This window comes from Lathyrus oleraceus, chromosome 1, assembly GCF_024323335.1.
Source record: "Lathyrus oleraceus cultivar Zhongwan6 chromosome 1, CAAS_Psat_ZW6_1.0, whole genome shotgun sequence".
NCBI classification, from domain to species: Eukaryota; Viridiplantae; Streptophyta; class Magnoliopsida; order Fabales; family Fabaceae; genus Lathyrus; species Lathyrus oleraceus.
The window spans coordinates 10,767,353-10,782,476 of NC_066579.1; positions in this window are offsets into that span (position 1 = coordinate 10,767,353).

The window sequence follows — 15,124 nt, forward strand, 5'->3', positions numbered from 1 at the left end:
CATTAGACATAAGTCCTACCTATCTCCAATATACATGATTCATGAATGCTACATAAATATATGCAATACTCGTCTCAACGTCGAACTTTAATATTCATCATTGGTTCCTCTTGAACATAAAACTCAACATAAATCATCGCTAATACAAGGAAAAATCAATGGTTAAACTGAATCAAAACTTCTCAGCATAAACTAAACACTTTTCCTCTTCATGAGATATTCATCGTAAACTTAACACAATAATTAAAAATATATAATTTCTCATTAATACTCATCAAACAACATCAAACAACCATCGGAAACAGAAACCACTCGAAAAATCGAGTCAAACGACCCATAATCAATAAAAACAAGGTCTGACGATCAGCCCTCCAGGCATGACGGTCGTCACACCCACCCATCATCGCCCCCCTCAATCGCTAGTCATCGCGCTGACGCATGGGCAAGAGAGCCAGTCTCAGAGGCTCTGACGATCTGCCTTTCGCCTTGTTGACGCCCGTCAACGAGTCCCTAAGGGACGTCTTCCCCAACGTAGTGACGATTTTCCTGTCATGAAGGTGACGCCCGTCACCGCTGTGCAGAATGCGGAAAATAGAGTTTTTGCCATGGCTGCACATCCAGATCTCTGATTTTGATTCCAGAGAACCACATACACACAACAAATCATCATACCTCAATCATATAACATTTAACACATCAATAACGCATCGATCAATTATCTATTTCATCAATTAGCCGCAAAATCATAATTATGTTCATCAATTCAAAGCATATACACATGAATATCCAAACTAAGAATTACGCATATCGATTCATACAAACATCGATAATCAATAGAGCACGAAAATAATAACATATCACAATAATCTGGAGAGGTTTTGTACAAACCATCTCAAGATTAAACAACTTTATCAATGGAGGAAAAATGAAAGGAAAAAGGAAAGAGGATAAGGACTTCTCTCAATCCTTCATACTTAAACACCCATATCATGAATAGTTCCCCTCTTACCTCAAACTTGAGGAAAAGTTTTAAATCTACGACTATGAAGTCTCTTCTCCTACTCTTGCTCTCATAGGGCTTTTCTCTTACTCTATTGGCAACTTATTTTCACCAAACAACTCCCTCATTATATTTCCCTTCTCTATTTAAATAAAAACCTATTTTTATTTTATTAATTCTAATAATCCCCTCAACTCTTAATAATTCGAGGATTTGTTAATGCATCCTATGTATTACTAGGGCACCCTGTGAAAATACAAAAATGCCTTCAATTTCTGGAGATGCATCTCCGAACGCTCCCTGAGTAAATAGACTTCTGACTTAATGTTAAAAGACTCCATAAATGTGTAAGTTAGGAATGAGCCTAAGAGGAGGGGAGGGGGGGGGGGGGGTTGAGTTAGGACTTTAGATAATTTATTCTGATTTGGTGGATAAGGTTCTTTTCTTTTCTGGATTGATAAGATGATGAAAACAGTAAAAAACGGAAAGTAAAGAACACCAGGAATTATACTGGTTCCCCTCACAACTTGAGAGTACTCCAGTCCCCTTACAATGTGTAAGAAATTTTATTATTGTTAGATCTCCTAAAGCAAGCCTCTAACTAAGTGATCAAGAACAATCCTCTTGAAAACTTAACTTACAAGAAAAGAAAACAATCCTTCCTTTTCTTGACACTTATATCCAACAATCCTGGATAATAAGCAACACACATAAAACCAAACAATCCTTGGTACTTAGGATTTTACAAAGTAATTTTGAATGAATAAGAATAATTGTATTGGACAAGATTTTAATCAATTGATTAGAATCTTCTTCTCTTTCAATATGAAGGTTCAAGACAAAATAATCTCTAAGTGCTCAAGAATACTTTTGAAGAAAATGATATGAAAATTTTATTTCAAAAGTATCTGAATATGAAAATATAGATGAAAATGAATGTATAGAGATTTTGTAAATTGATCTAAAAGAGGTGAATTTGAAATGAAAATATAAAGAGTATTTATAGTATGAATGCATCCCTTTAATCATAACATGGCAATGGTTAAAAGAGAAATCTGAGAATTGTTGATGAAAAGATATAAGGTTTTGCCATGAAGAGTTATGATGAAATGGTGCAACGAGTGGTGAAATAAAATTCAGATTTTTCAAAAATTTCCCAACATCAATCGATTGACTCTCATGACCAATCGATTGACATAAACCAAAAACTGAAAAATACACTAAGATCAATCGATTGACATACAACACCAATCGATTGATCCAGCTTTGAAAATGAAAAATGCTAAAATAGAAAGTTTGATCAATCGATTGTAATATAGCATCAATCGATTGACACAGGAAAAACTTTGAAAAATTTCAAAGTTAAAAGACTTTTGAATATGCAATGTTTTAAACATCATTTTAAAACAAAAAATCATGATATAAAAGTTTTATAATGATCATATAATGTATGATAAAAACTTTTGAGCACTAGGAGTATATTGTCAAGAATTCCATATACCTGTACTAAATCCATGAAAACTTGAGCAAAGTTGATATAATCTTCTTTTTCCATTCTTTTGATATGGAGGGCTTGATATGTTGTCTTCATCAAAATCTTGAAGGAAGCTTATCTTCACATTCTCCCCCTTTTTGATGATGACAACCAATCTTTAAGCTTGAACTCATACTCCCCCTATCTCTTGAAAGTACTCAAATGAAAAACTCCCCCTAACTTGAGCAAGAGTTGTGTTTGAGATTACCTGCATAAAACAACACATGAAAAACACACATGCATACATCTTCTCCTCCTTTGTCATGATCAAAAAGAAGGGAAAAGAACACAAGAAAATCTAGGAGAAAATAAACATTCAACCACACAAAGATGTCCAAATATTACAATGCAGAAACAAACAGAAATAAGTTATGCAGAACATAAAGCAAGTACAGAAAATAAAACAAAATCTAAGAAGAACAAGTCATAACAATAACACAAGATATCCAGACACTGATTATTTTTCCCATCATTTGACCCACCACCTTGAAAACCACCCTATGAAAACTCCCTATGATCCATCCTTGAAGATAAATGACCAATCTCGGTCATAACATCCCTTCGAAACCCTTGAAGATATTCCATAATCATTTGGTTGGAGGGTTGATCCTGTTGAGCTTCTGAAGGAGGGTTAAAGTCTTCATCACTGTGAACTTCAGGTTGAATTTCTTCATCATCATAGTCTAGATATTTTACCTCACAGGTCCGGTGATTGTAGACAACTCCCATCTTCCTATTGACCTGCTTGATACTAATCATGAAGGAAGGCTTTTCCATTGAGAAGCAAAGTTCATTCTCCATATTGATGTTGAAATGATGGAAAATATTTGTCAAGAAGTGTGCATATGGTAAACCCTTAGCATATTCATCATGAGACATCATATGAGAAAAAATTGTATACCCCAATCAACATGAAAATTATTTTCAATGGCATATAGGAGCATAATTTATGGATCTGTTATAATGCAATGATTTGAGAATTTAGGCACAATAACATAAACTAGAAAATAGTGAAACATTCTATCATCAATAGAGAACTTAGCTGAGGATCAATAAACACGTTCCGGGTGATCTCCTTCAAAACTCTTCTTCCTCTTGTTGTAAAACTGATGCTCAGACAAACGACTCAAACTATAGTAGAAAGCATGTTTGCTATAGTCTTCCCACTGAGCCTTTGTGCCAACAAACTTGTGACCACCGGTAGGAATTCAAGAATAACACTTAAATCAGCAGCCGTCATGGAGATTGGAACTCCCTTTACCACAGATGTTAGTTTCCTTTTCTTCTTCACCATGTTGGAATAGAACACTTTGAACAATTCGGGGTAAAAATTTGTATTATAACCGATGAGGTCACTCAATCCCAATTCCTCAAAAACAATAGGAAAACTAAACACATCTTCAGGAAAAGAAACAAAAGAGCCATACTTTGGCTTCATGATTTTCTTTTGGAAGAAGTATTTTTCGTACCTTTCTTGTTGACTCTTGGTGGTGAAAAGCCTTGACAAATCTAGAGGGCCTCTAGAACTAGAAGCCTTGCCTTTGCCTTTAGATTGAAGTTGAGAGGCCATGAAGGTTGCTTGGAGAAAAACAAGTGATTGAAGGAGAAAACACAAGCCTTTGAGTTTATGAGATAAATCGTGTAGAATGCTGAAAATTTCTTGTAGAAAGGTGTGGTTTTAAGGTGATAAAGTGTAGTAATGTGAAGAATCAAGTGGTTGGACCAAGAAAATAAAAAATAATGAATAGAAATAAAGTGACATAAAGACTATTAACAAGACTTGGTAAATAGCATTTACTTGGAAATAGGAAAGAGAGAAGGAATAAGAGAAAAAATAGTAAAAGACAAAAATAAATAAATGATATATGGTAGAGTGTGACACTAGAAATAACAGGAAGCACATGTGAAGGAATATTAGGAAATAAATCATGCACATGCTGAACAATTAAAATTAAAAAATTTAAAGACCAATCGATTGACACTCATGGACCAATTGATTGGCATAGTGAAAAAATTGAAAAAATAAGAGGACTAATCGATTGATGTTAGGAATCCAAATGATTGGTTGATGAAATGAATTTATAAAAAATAAAAAATAAGGCACCAATCGATTGACAGAAGAAAGTAATCGATTGAATGAACTTACTGTAAAACAAAAATTGAGAAAAAAAGAGGGACCAATCGATTGACACAAGATCATCAATCGGTTGACACCAAACAAATTTTGGTAAATGCTTAAAATTAACACATCAGCAAACATACTTATTAAAATAAAAACATTTTCAATACCATTAAACAAGTAACAATAATTACTAAATATTATGAGAAAGAGTGCATGTACCTTTTGTGAACCATTTAAGGGTCTTGATTCAATTAAATGTCATTTTCGCTTAAAATACCAAGATCCCTTCTGATTTTATAGAATGCATCTCTTGCCAATGGTTTAGTGAAGATATCTGCGAGTTGATTTTGTGTATCAATGAAGGATATCTCGATGCCGCCTATGAGAATGTGATCCCTTAGAAAATGGTGACGAATGTATATATGTTTGGTTCTTGAATGCATTATCGAATTCTTTGAAATATTGATGGCACTTGTGTTGTCGCATTTGAGAGTAATGCTTCCAAGGTTTATACCATAGTCGCGAAGTTGTTGCTTTAACCAAAGAATTTGATAACAACATCTACCAACAGCGATGTATTCTGCTTCAGCGGTGCTGAGAGCCACATTCGCTTGCTTTTTACACGACCACGAGACTAGAGCATTTCCAAAAATGTGACATGTTCCACTCGTGCTTTTTCTGTCTGTTTTGCATCCTGCATAATCTGCATCAGAAAAACCAACAAGACTACATATACTACCTTTGGGGTACCATAAACCTACATTGGATGTTCCTTTGAGATACTTCATTATTCTCTTTACAACAGAGAGATGAGATTCCTTTGGAGATGCTTGAAATCGAGCACATAAACAAACACTAAACATAATATCAGGCCAACTAGCAGTTAGATATAACAAGGAACCAATCATACCTCGATACTTAGTTATGTCAATTGGTGTTCCAGATTCATCCTGATCAAGATATGTCCCTGGTCCCATCGGAGTGGCTATATCTTTGCAAGCATCCATGTCGAATTTTGAGAAGTTCTTTGCAGTATTTAGATTGATTGATGAATATCCCATCCTTTATTTGTTTGATGTGCAACCCAAGGAAGTAATTCAACTTACCCATCATGGACATTTCAAATTCTCCTTGCATGATTGTTGAGAATTCTTCACATAAGGATTCATTTGTGGATCCAAATATGATGCCATCTACATAAATTTGCACTAAGATAGTATGATGGTTAATTATTTTGATAAACAGAGTAGTATCAACTTTACCTTTTTCGAACCCATGTTTGTAAAGAAAATTGCTTAACCTATCATACCACGCCTTTGGTGCTTGCTTCAATCCGTACAAGGCATTTTTGAGTTTGTACACATGATTGGGATGTTTGAAATCTTCAAATCCTAGAGGTTGACATACATACGCTTCTTCAAGTATGTAACCATTTAGGAATGCGCTTTTGACGTCCATTTGGTACAATTGAAAATTCAAAGAACAGGCATACGCCAATAATAATCTAATTGCCTCTAGTCTAGCAATCGGGGCAAAGGTTTCTTCAAAATCAATACCTTCTTCTTGATTATTGCCTTGGGTTACCAATCTTTCCTTGTTCCTTACAATGATGCCATTTTCATCTAGCTTGTTTTTAAAGATCCATCTAGTACCGATAACATGCTTACCTTTTGGTCTAGGAACTAGATCCCATACTTGATTTCTTTCAAACTGATTAAGTTCTTCTTGCATGGCTAGAATCCATTGATCATCATCTAAGGCCTCTGTGGTTTTGGAAGGTTCAATTTGAGAAACAAACACCATGTTGAGACATGCATCTTTAAGATTCAATCTTGTTGCAACACCTTGACTATTATCTCCAATGACTTTATCAATTGGATGATCCCGATGAGTTCTCCATTCTTTAGGTAGATCATTATCATTTTACTTTTGTTGATCTTGCTCATCTTGATGTTTTGGCTCATCATCATTGTTTCCACTTGAAGTATCATTTTGAGGAACTTCTACAAAATCATCATCATCATCACATAAAATAATATCCTCCTTGGAGGGGTTAGATTCATCGAAGGTAACATGCATAGATTCTTCAATATTTAAATTTCTTTTATTATATATCATATAGGCTTTACTAGTAAGAGAATGTCCAAGAAATATACTTTCATCGGACTTCTCGTCGAACTTACCTAGATTGTCTTTGTCATTGTTGAGGACAAAGAATTTGCATCCAAAAATGTGAAAGTAAGAGATGTTTGATTTCCTTCCTTTGAAGAGCTCATAAGGGGTATTTTTCAAGATAGGTCTTATAATAATTCTATTACTTACATAGCATGTTGTGCTTACCGCATCCGCCCAAAAATACTTTGGAAGATTTGAGTCGCTAAACATTGTTCGTGCAAGTTCCACAAGTGACCTATTCTTTCTCTCCAGCACTCCATTTTGTTGAGGAGTCCTTGGTGCCGAGAAATCATGAAATATTCCATGTTCTTTGCAAAACTCTCCGAAGGAGGCATTTTGGAATTCTCCACCATGGTCGCTTCTTATGGAGGCAATATTTAGCAATTTCTCATTTTCAATTTGCTTTGCATATTTCTTGAACGCCTTGAATGCATCATTTATCTGCACTAAGAAGAAAGTCCAAGTATATCTAGATAAATCATCAACAATAACTAAAGCATATACATTACCTCTGAAGCTTCTTGTTCTTGATGGACCAAATAAGTCCATATGCAACAATTGTAGTGGCCTTGTAGTGGACACCACATTCTTTGATGTGAAAGTTGATTTGGTTTGTTTCCCCTTTTGATAAGCATCACAAAGTCTATCTTTGACGAATTTTATCTTGGTCAAACCAATAACAAGATCATGCTTTATAAGCTTATTCAAGTTTTCCATATGGATATGTGCGAATCTTTTATGCCACAACCATGACTCGTTATTGCTCACCATAAGACATTTTACCTTCAAAGAAACATCATCAAGGGAAATCATAAATATGTTATTAATTCTTGTACCTTTGCGTTTTACCTCATGAGAGACTTCATCTTCAATCAAGCATTCATCCTTGGTGAACTTGATTTTGAAGCCCTTGTCGCAAAGTTGGCTAATAGTTAGAAGATTATGCTTTAGTCCTTCAACATAAAGGACATCTTCAATGGATGTGAAAGATGGTGCTCCAACTTTGCCTATGCCAAGAATTCTCCCTCTGTTGTTATCACCATATGTGACATAACCCTTGGCCTTCAATGCTAGATTTCAAAATTTGTTAATGTCTCCAGTCATATGCTTGGAACAACCACTATCAAGATACCAGAGGTTTGAAGTGGTTTTCAAGCATACCTACAAAACAGAATTAAGTTTTGTTAGGTCTCCCGTCATATGCTCGGAACAACCACTATCAAGATACCAGAGGTTTGAAGTGGCTTTCAAGCATACCTACAAAACAGAATTAAGTTTTGTTAGGTACCCAAATTGTTTTGGATCCTTCATAATTAATGCCTTTCTTTACCCATACATAATGCCCACTTGCTACGCTGAAATTTCTAACTTAGCATGCATTTGGTGTATGGCAAATTATTCCGCAATCAAAACAAGTAGGTTTAAAGTTGCTTCTATATCTAGGAACATAAGATTTCTTTCTAGGAAATCTTTTCTTTTTAGGATAGTGATGAACGAATTTAGGCTTGTTTACTTTCTCTTTGGATGGTTGATCATTAGCCTTAACAAAGACTGTTTTACTGGTACTTGGTTTGGAAAACTTTGAGTAACCAAGACCACTTTTATCATTTGAATATCTTTGTTGGCTAAGGACTCCTTCCAATCCAATTTGTCCTTTTTCATATCTTTCAAGAACTCTTTTTAATTGGACAATTTGGAAAGAAAGTGACTCACAATTTTTACATACAAAATTCTGTTTTTCACTAATCATCTTTTGTTTTTCATCGTTGACATCTTTTTCAATTGTCACGATTTTTCCTTCTAAGGATAAAATTGTTTTCTTTTGAGATGATATAGTTTTATACAGAATTTTTCATTCTTCAAGAAGTTCATTTATAGCACCTTGTGCATCACTATCGAAAATAGAAAAGTTGCTATTAACCTCATCTTTTTCATCGTCAGAGTGGTTTGAGGCCATTAATGCTAAATTTGCACATTCGCTGCTCTCCGACTCGGATGAAGAACTTATCTCATTATCTTCCCATGCAACATACGCCTTTTTGTTCTTGAAATCCTTCTTGCCTTTAAAGCCTCCTTTCTTTGAGAGTCTCGGACAATATGGTTTTATATGACCTTGCTTTCCAAATTCATAACATGTGACTTCTTGTGTGGAAGTAGAAGCCTCCCTTTTCCTGAAATGTTTATTTCTTTTGGCATGAAATGGTTTATCATTTTTACCAAAAAACTTACCAAGCCTTTTAACAAGGAGCATGAAATTTTCATCTTCCTCCAATGCGGCCTCATCTTTTTCTTCCTTTGATTCAACTTTTAAAGCAATTCCTTTGGATTTCTTTTCCTGATTTTCATGTTTTTCAAGTCGTCCAAGTTCAAGTTCATGTTCTTGGAGTTTTCCAAATAATGATGCAGACGTCATTGTAGAAAGACTTTTCTTCTCCTATATGGCCGTAACTTTGGGTTGCCATTCTCTCATCAAGGATCTTAGCACTTTAAGGTTGAGATCATCATTTATGAAGGTTTTTCCAAGAGCAATTAAGTGATTCGTTAAGTGAACAAATCTTTTCTACAAAGCAACAATGGATTCCCCAGGTTGCATTCTGAACATTTCGTATTCTTGAATCAATGTGTTTAATCTGGATCTTTTAACTTCAGTGGTTCCTTCGTGAGTCTCCACCAAAGTATCCCGTATTTCTTTCGCAGATTTGCATTGAGATATGCGAAAGAACTCGTCAATAATTAATGCACTTTGAAGAATATTGATGGCCTTCTTCTCATTAAGTATTCTCTTCTTATCGTCTTCATCATACGAGCTTTTGATCTTTGGGGTGCTAACACCATTGACCACACTTGTCAGATTATGTGGACCATTTTCTACGGTTTCTCAGATACCATGTCCTTATGCTTCTAAATATGCTTTCATGCGGATTTTCCAGAATTCAAAATATTCTCCAGAAAATAGAGGTGGTTTGTTGCTACTACCTCCATCTTTAAACACCGGGTTTACGCTTGCGGAAGCCATCGTTTGGATCTGTGGAGCAAGTTACCAAAACCTGCTTTGATGCCAAATGTAAGTTAGGAATGAGCCTAAGAGGGGGGGGGGGGTGAATTAGGACTTTAGAAAATTTATTCTGATTTGGTGGATAAGGTTATTTTCTTTTCTGGATTGATAAGATGATGAAAGCGGTAAAAAGCGGAAAGTAAAGAACACCAGGAATTATACTGGTTTCCCTCACAACTTGAGAGTACTCTAGTCCCCTTACAATGTGTAAGAGATTTTATTATTGTTAGATCTCCTAAAACAAACCTCTAACTAAGTGATCAAGAACAATCCTCTTGAAAACTTAACTTACAAGAAAAGAAAACAATCCTTCCTTTTCTTGACACTTATATCCAACAATCCTGGATAATAAGCAACACACCTAAAACCAAACAATCCTTGGTACTTAGGATTTTACAAAGTAATTTTGAATGAATATGAATAGTTGTATTGGACAAGATTTTAATCAATTGATTAGAATCTTCTTCTCTTTCAATATGAAGGTTCAAGACAAAATAATCTCTAAGTGCTCAAGAATAATTTTGAAGAAAATGATATGAAAATTTTATTTCAAAAGTATCTGAATATGAAAATATAGATGAAAATGAATGTATAGAGATTTTGTAAATTGATTTGAAAGAGGTGAATTTAAAATGAAAATATAAAGATTATTTATAGTATGAATGCATCCCTTTAATCATAACACGGTAATGGTTAAAAGAGAAATCTGAGAATTGTTGATGAAAAGATGTACGGTTTTTCCATGAAGAGTTATAATGAAATGGTGCAAGGAGTGGTGAAACAAAATTTAGATTTTTCAAAAATTTATCAGCATCAATCAATGACTCTCATGACCAATCGATTGACATAAACCAAAAACTGAAAAATACACTAAGATCAATCGATTGACATACAACACCAATTGATTGGTCCAGCTTTGAAAACGAAAAATGCTAAAACAGAAAGTTTGATCAATCGATTGCAATATAGCATCAATCGATTGACACAGGCAAAACTTTGAAAAAATTCTAAGTTAAAAAACTTTTGAATATGCAATGTTTTAAACATCATTTTAAAACAAAAAATCATGATAGATTTTTTTTATAATGATCATATAATGTATGATAAAAACTTTTGAGCACTAGGAGTATCTTGTCAAGAATTCCATATATCTTTACTAGATCCATGAAAACTTGAGCAAAGTTGATATAATCTTCTTTTTCCATTCTTTTGATATGGAGGTCTTGATATGTTGTCTTCATCAAAATCTTGAAGGATGCTTGTCTTTACAAAATGTATATTATAGAGATGCATATCTAGATGATGTTGATTCTAAAAAGCGCCATAGCCCTTCTCCTTCCTCATTTATAAAAAAATACTTTAAATTTTTTCTCAAACTCTCTCAAACTGAATCAACCAAGTTCAAAGCTTCTTCCATCAACATCAAGTACATCAAAGACATCATTCAACACTGAAGCAAACTCTCAATTTATAAGTTTTTTATTTTTGTAATTTTTTTTTGAGCTTTTTTATAAATGAGTAGAAATTGATGTTTAGGTTAAGAAATAGATATGTTTTGCGTGAATGATAGTTTACACATAATGAAAAACATGTTTGATGGTTAAAAGTAATGATTAAAGCATTATTTTTTAGGGTTTGGTGGTCTACATTACCGTCATTGGCGAACTTGAAAGTTGTAGGAAATTTTGAAGACGCATCTCCAAAAAATTTCAATGTTTGGATTACCAGTAACCAGAGATGCATCTTCATAATTTATCTGTCTCTTTTGTTTTTGATTTTCTTGCTTTGTAGGGTTGCTTGTAGTAATTGCTTGTCACTTGTCTAGTTTACTTACATGCATTATAACCGATAGAGACAACATACTAAGGCACAAGAGTATTACATAACATGTATCAATCCGGAGGGAGAATAGTCAAGTTTTGGAGGCTCTTGTTCACTCTAGTCTGGTTCATGTGGAGGCGTTGACTTCTGGGGCTCATACTTCCCCATCTTCTTATTTTCATAAGAGACAAGCGTCACCTACTAACACATCACTACCTCCATCTTCTCCTAGGCAACAGGTTTCAGCTATTCAGGCGCTAGAGGTAACCGAGTCATTGGAGGTACCTAAGGCACAAGTGCCACCCCAGGCACCAGAGGGGCCTCATAGTGATGAGTCAGTGCCACCTCAGGTTGATGAGGATGATGAACCAAGGCCATCTCAGGATGCTAAGGCTGAGGAGTCAATGCTGCCTCAGGCATTTGAAGGAGGCCATGTAGAGTTGTCACTGCTACCTCTGTACCCGGACCATACTGTCATACATATATAGGACAACGATGTAAAATTAGTTGGATTCATTCTTTTAATTTACATTTATTATTATATTACAAGTTTCTGACATGGACTGATTTCTCTGCAAGACTGTGATCTTCTGAAATTCATTAATCATGGGCGGAAGATTACTAGCTTGCCTCATCCTAATGACGAGTGGTTTCGGGCTGCTTCACCCCTATCTGGGAAGAAGGACTTATGCAAGACCAGTTATGTTATGGTCAACTACGAGATGCTTAATACATTCGTGGAGAGATGGAACACTAAGACGTCAACATTTCATCTACCACTTAGTGAGATGTCTATCGCACTAGACAATGCGTCGTGTTTGCTACATCTTTTGATTAGGGGGAAACTTCTAGATTATAATAGGATTAGCAAAGACGAGGCACTTGAGTTGATGGTAGACTATCTGGGAGTTGACCCAGAGGATGCCATGAGGGAGTTTGAAAAAACTAGAGGGGCTCATGCTAGGTTTGAATTCCTGAAAAGGTATATACATATGAGCTCTTTAGAGAAAATCAATCTAGAGGTGATGACGAGCATGTGAGGCTAAATAGAGCATATGCTATGAGAGAATACCTGCTATATTTCGTTGGCACTGTGATTTTTTTGGACAATAGTGCCACTTATGTGGATGTCGTCTACCTACGATATTTCGAGGGCTTCGAGTGGAACCATGAGTACAACTAGGGGGCGCTTGTTTGGTCTACTTGTACTCGAATTTATCAAATGGATATAGGTGCAAGATGAAGCAGGTCACATGCAACATCTCACTACTGACAATAATATTTGTTGGTCTTTTAGTGTTTGTGTCATTTTCATTACATTTTTACAACGCCTTTACTGATGATTCGTGTGTTCAAACACTTTCCAGGGTTGAATCCTCCAACACTTCCCTTGTATCTCTGGTTGGTCGTATGTACCGACTTATACTGAAGATATGTCGCGTGCTTCTGCATTTGTCCCGCTCAGAGGGAACTAGGAGACATATCTATTTAGAGTATATCTTAACTGCTTGGTTGCCGAGGATATGCACTTTAACAACTATGTTGATCACCGTGAGAAGCAACCACTTGATGACATAATACTATACTCTGGTTGGCTGGCTTGCGATTCATGTCTCACATTTCCTCATCTTCCTAAATGTGTCATGCGGCAGTTAGGCAACACTCATACTATTCCTAGACACACTGATGTATCTTCTCCTCTTGCTATAACACATAAATATATGGATGTCATGTTTGATGACTATCTTAGTCATCTAGTACCAGAGAAGGCATGAAGTATCATAGCTGAGAGCGACTGGAGCTATGTCAACAGATACATCAGGTATTTCTTCACGTTGTCACATCTGTATATGATGTAGGCTGCTCGAGGAGATCCCCGAGGCTAGCTCATTAGGAGATACTAGAGGAGGAGCATACACAGCTAGATCATGCTCATGATGTCTTACCTAGATATCATCGCATTGTGGAGATTGTATAGGATGACATTGACAGAGGTATCTTCCCTGATGGATCTGATGTGAGTCAAGTCCTACATGCCATCATGACGGAGGCACCAGAGGCACTGATGTACTGGAGACAACATTAGAGGACATGGGAAAAAGGAGATCGGTGAGCTGCAATCCGATATACACAATAGTATATAGTATTTGTACTTTGGACTTATTATAAATTGTTTTTATTTTGACTTATTTATACTTTATTGTGTATTTCGACTTCATAATGTATTTTAACCATCTGGATTTATAAATGTCATTTTTTATATATCGATTGTATAGTTTAATCATATCACATAACAGGGTTCTTAACATTATTAAATATTCATTTTCATCTGAATAATCATAAAAGTAACATAACCTGCATTGTTCTGATAAGTTACGGAGATGCATCTCTGTAAACCTTAAATGAAGATGCATCTGCGGAACAATAAACATTTAAAATGGGCCTTTCAGAGAGGAATATGTGAGGCGTGTTTTGAAACATTACGGAGACGCATCTCCGGATAATTGAACACTTTGACTTAAGATAAGGTTCGTCCAGAGATGCATCTCCCGAATCTAAGGGGCATTTTGGGTTTCCCAAGGGTGTTTTTCCATCCCATAGGGTGGGATAAGAAATTCCCTAACAATTCTATTCACCATCTTAATTTTAATTAGTTTATATTTTCCTCCCCAAATCATAATTCCTCACTTCTACATTATTTTAAACAAATTAAAACATAGATGATTTCTATTAAAACTCAACAACTTCAATAATAGTAATTAAATTAAATTAAAGCATTATAAAATTCAAATAAAATATAAAAAACAAAATCGGGGTGTTACAACTCTCCCCCACTTAAAAAAAATTCGCTTACCTGAAGGAAATAACTCTATATAAGACTCCCTCATCTGGCTCTCCAGCTCCCACACAACACTTCCTCTAGCAGGTCCTCCCCACACCACCTTAACCAAAGTGATATCCATATCTCTCAAGTGTTTCACTTTTCGATCCCAATTTCCAAGAGTGATGCCTCTATAGTCAAGTTATATTTCACTTACATATCATCCAATTGGATCATATGGGACAGATCCATAACATACTTCCTAAGTTGAGATACATGAAAGAAATAATAAAGGTTCGAAAGAGACAGTGGTAAGGGAAATCGATAGGCAACTTCACTGACTCTCTTAAGGATCTAATAAGGACCGATAAAATGAGATGTAAGCTTTCAAGACTTTAATTCTCAACCAACCCCAATCACCAGAGTGACTCTTAAGAATACATGATCTCATTCCTTAAATTCAAGATCTTTTCTTTGCTTATCATGATAACTCGTCTGTTTTCTCTGCTATACCTTTATCTTTTTCTGAATTATCTTAACCTTCTCGGTAGTTTGTTGATCAATTTATAGTCCAAGCACAACACTTTCACCTGATT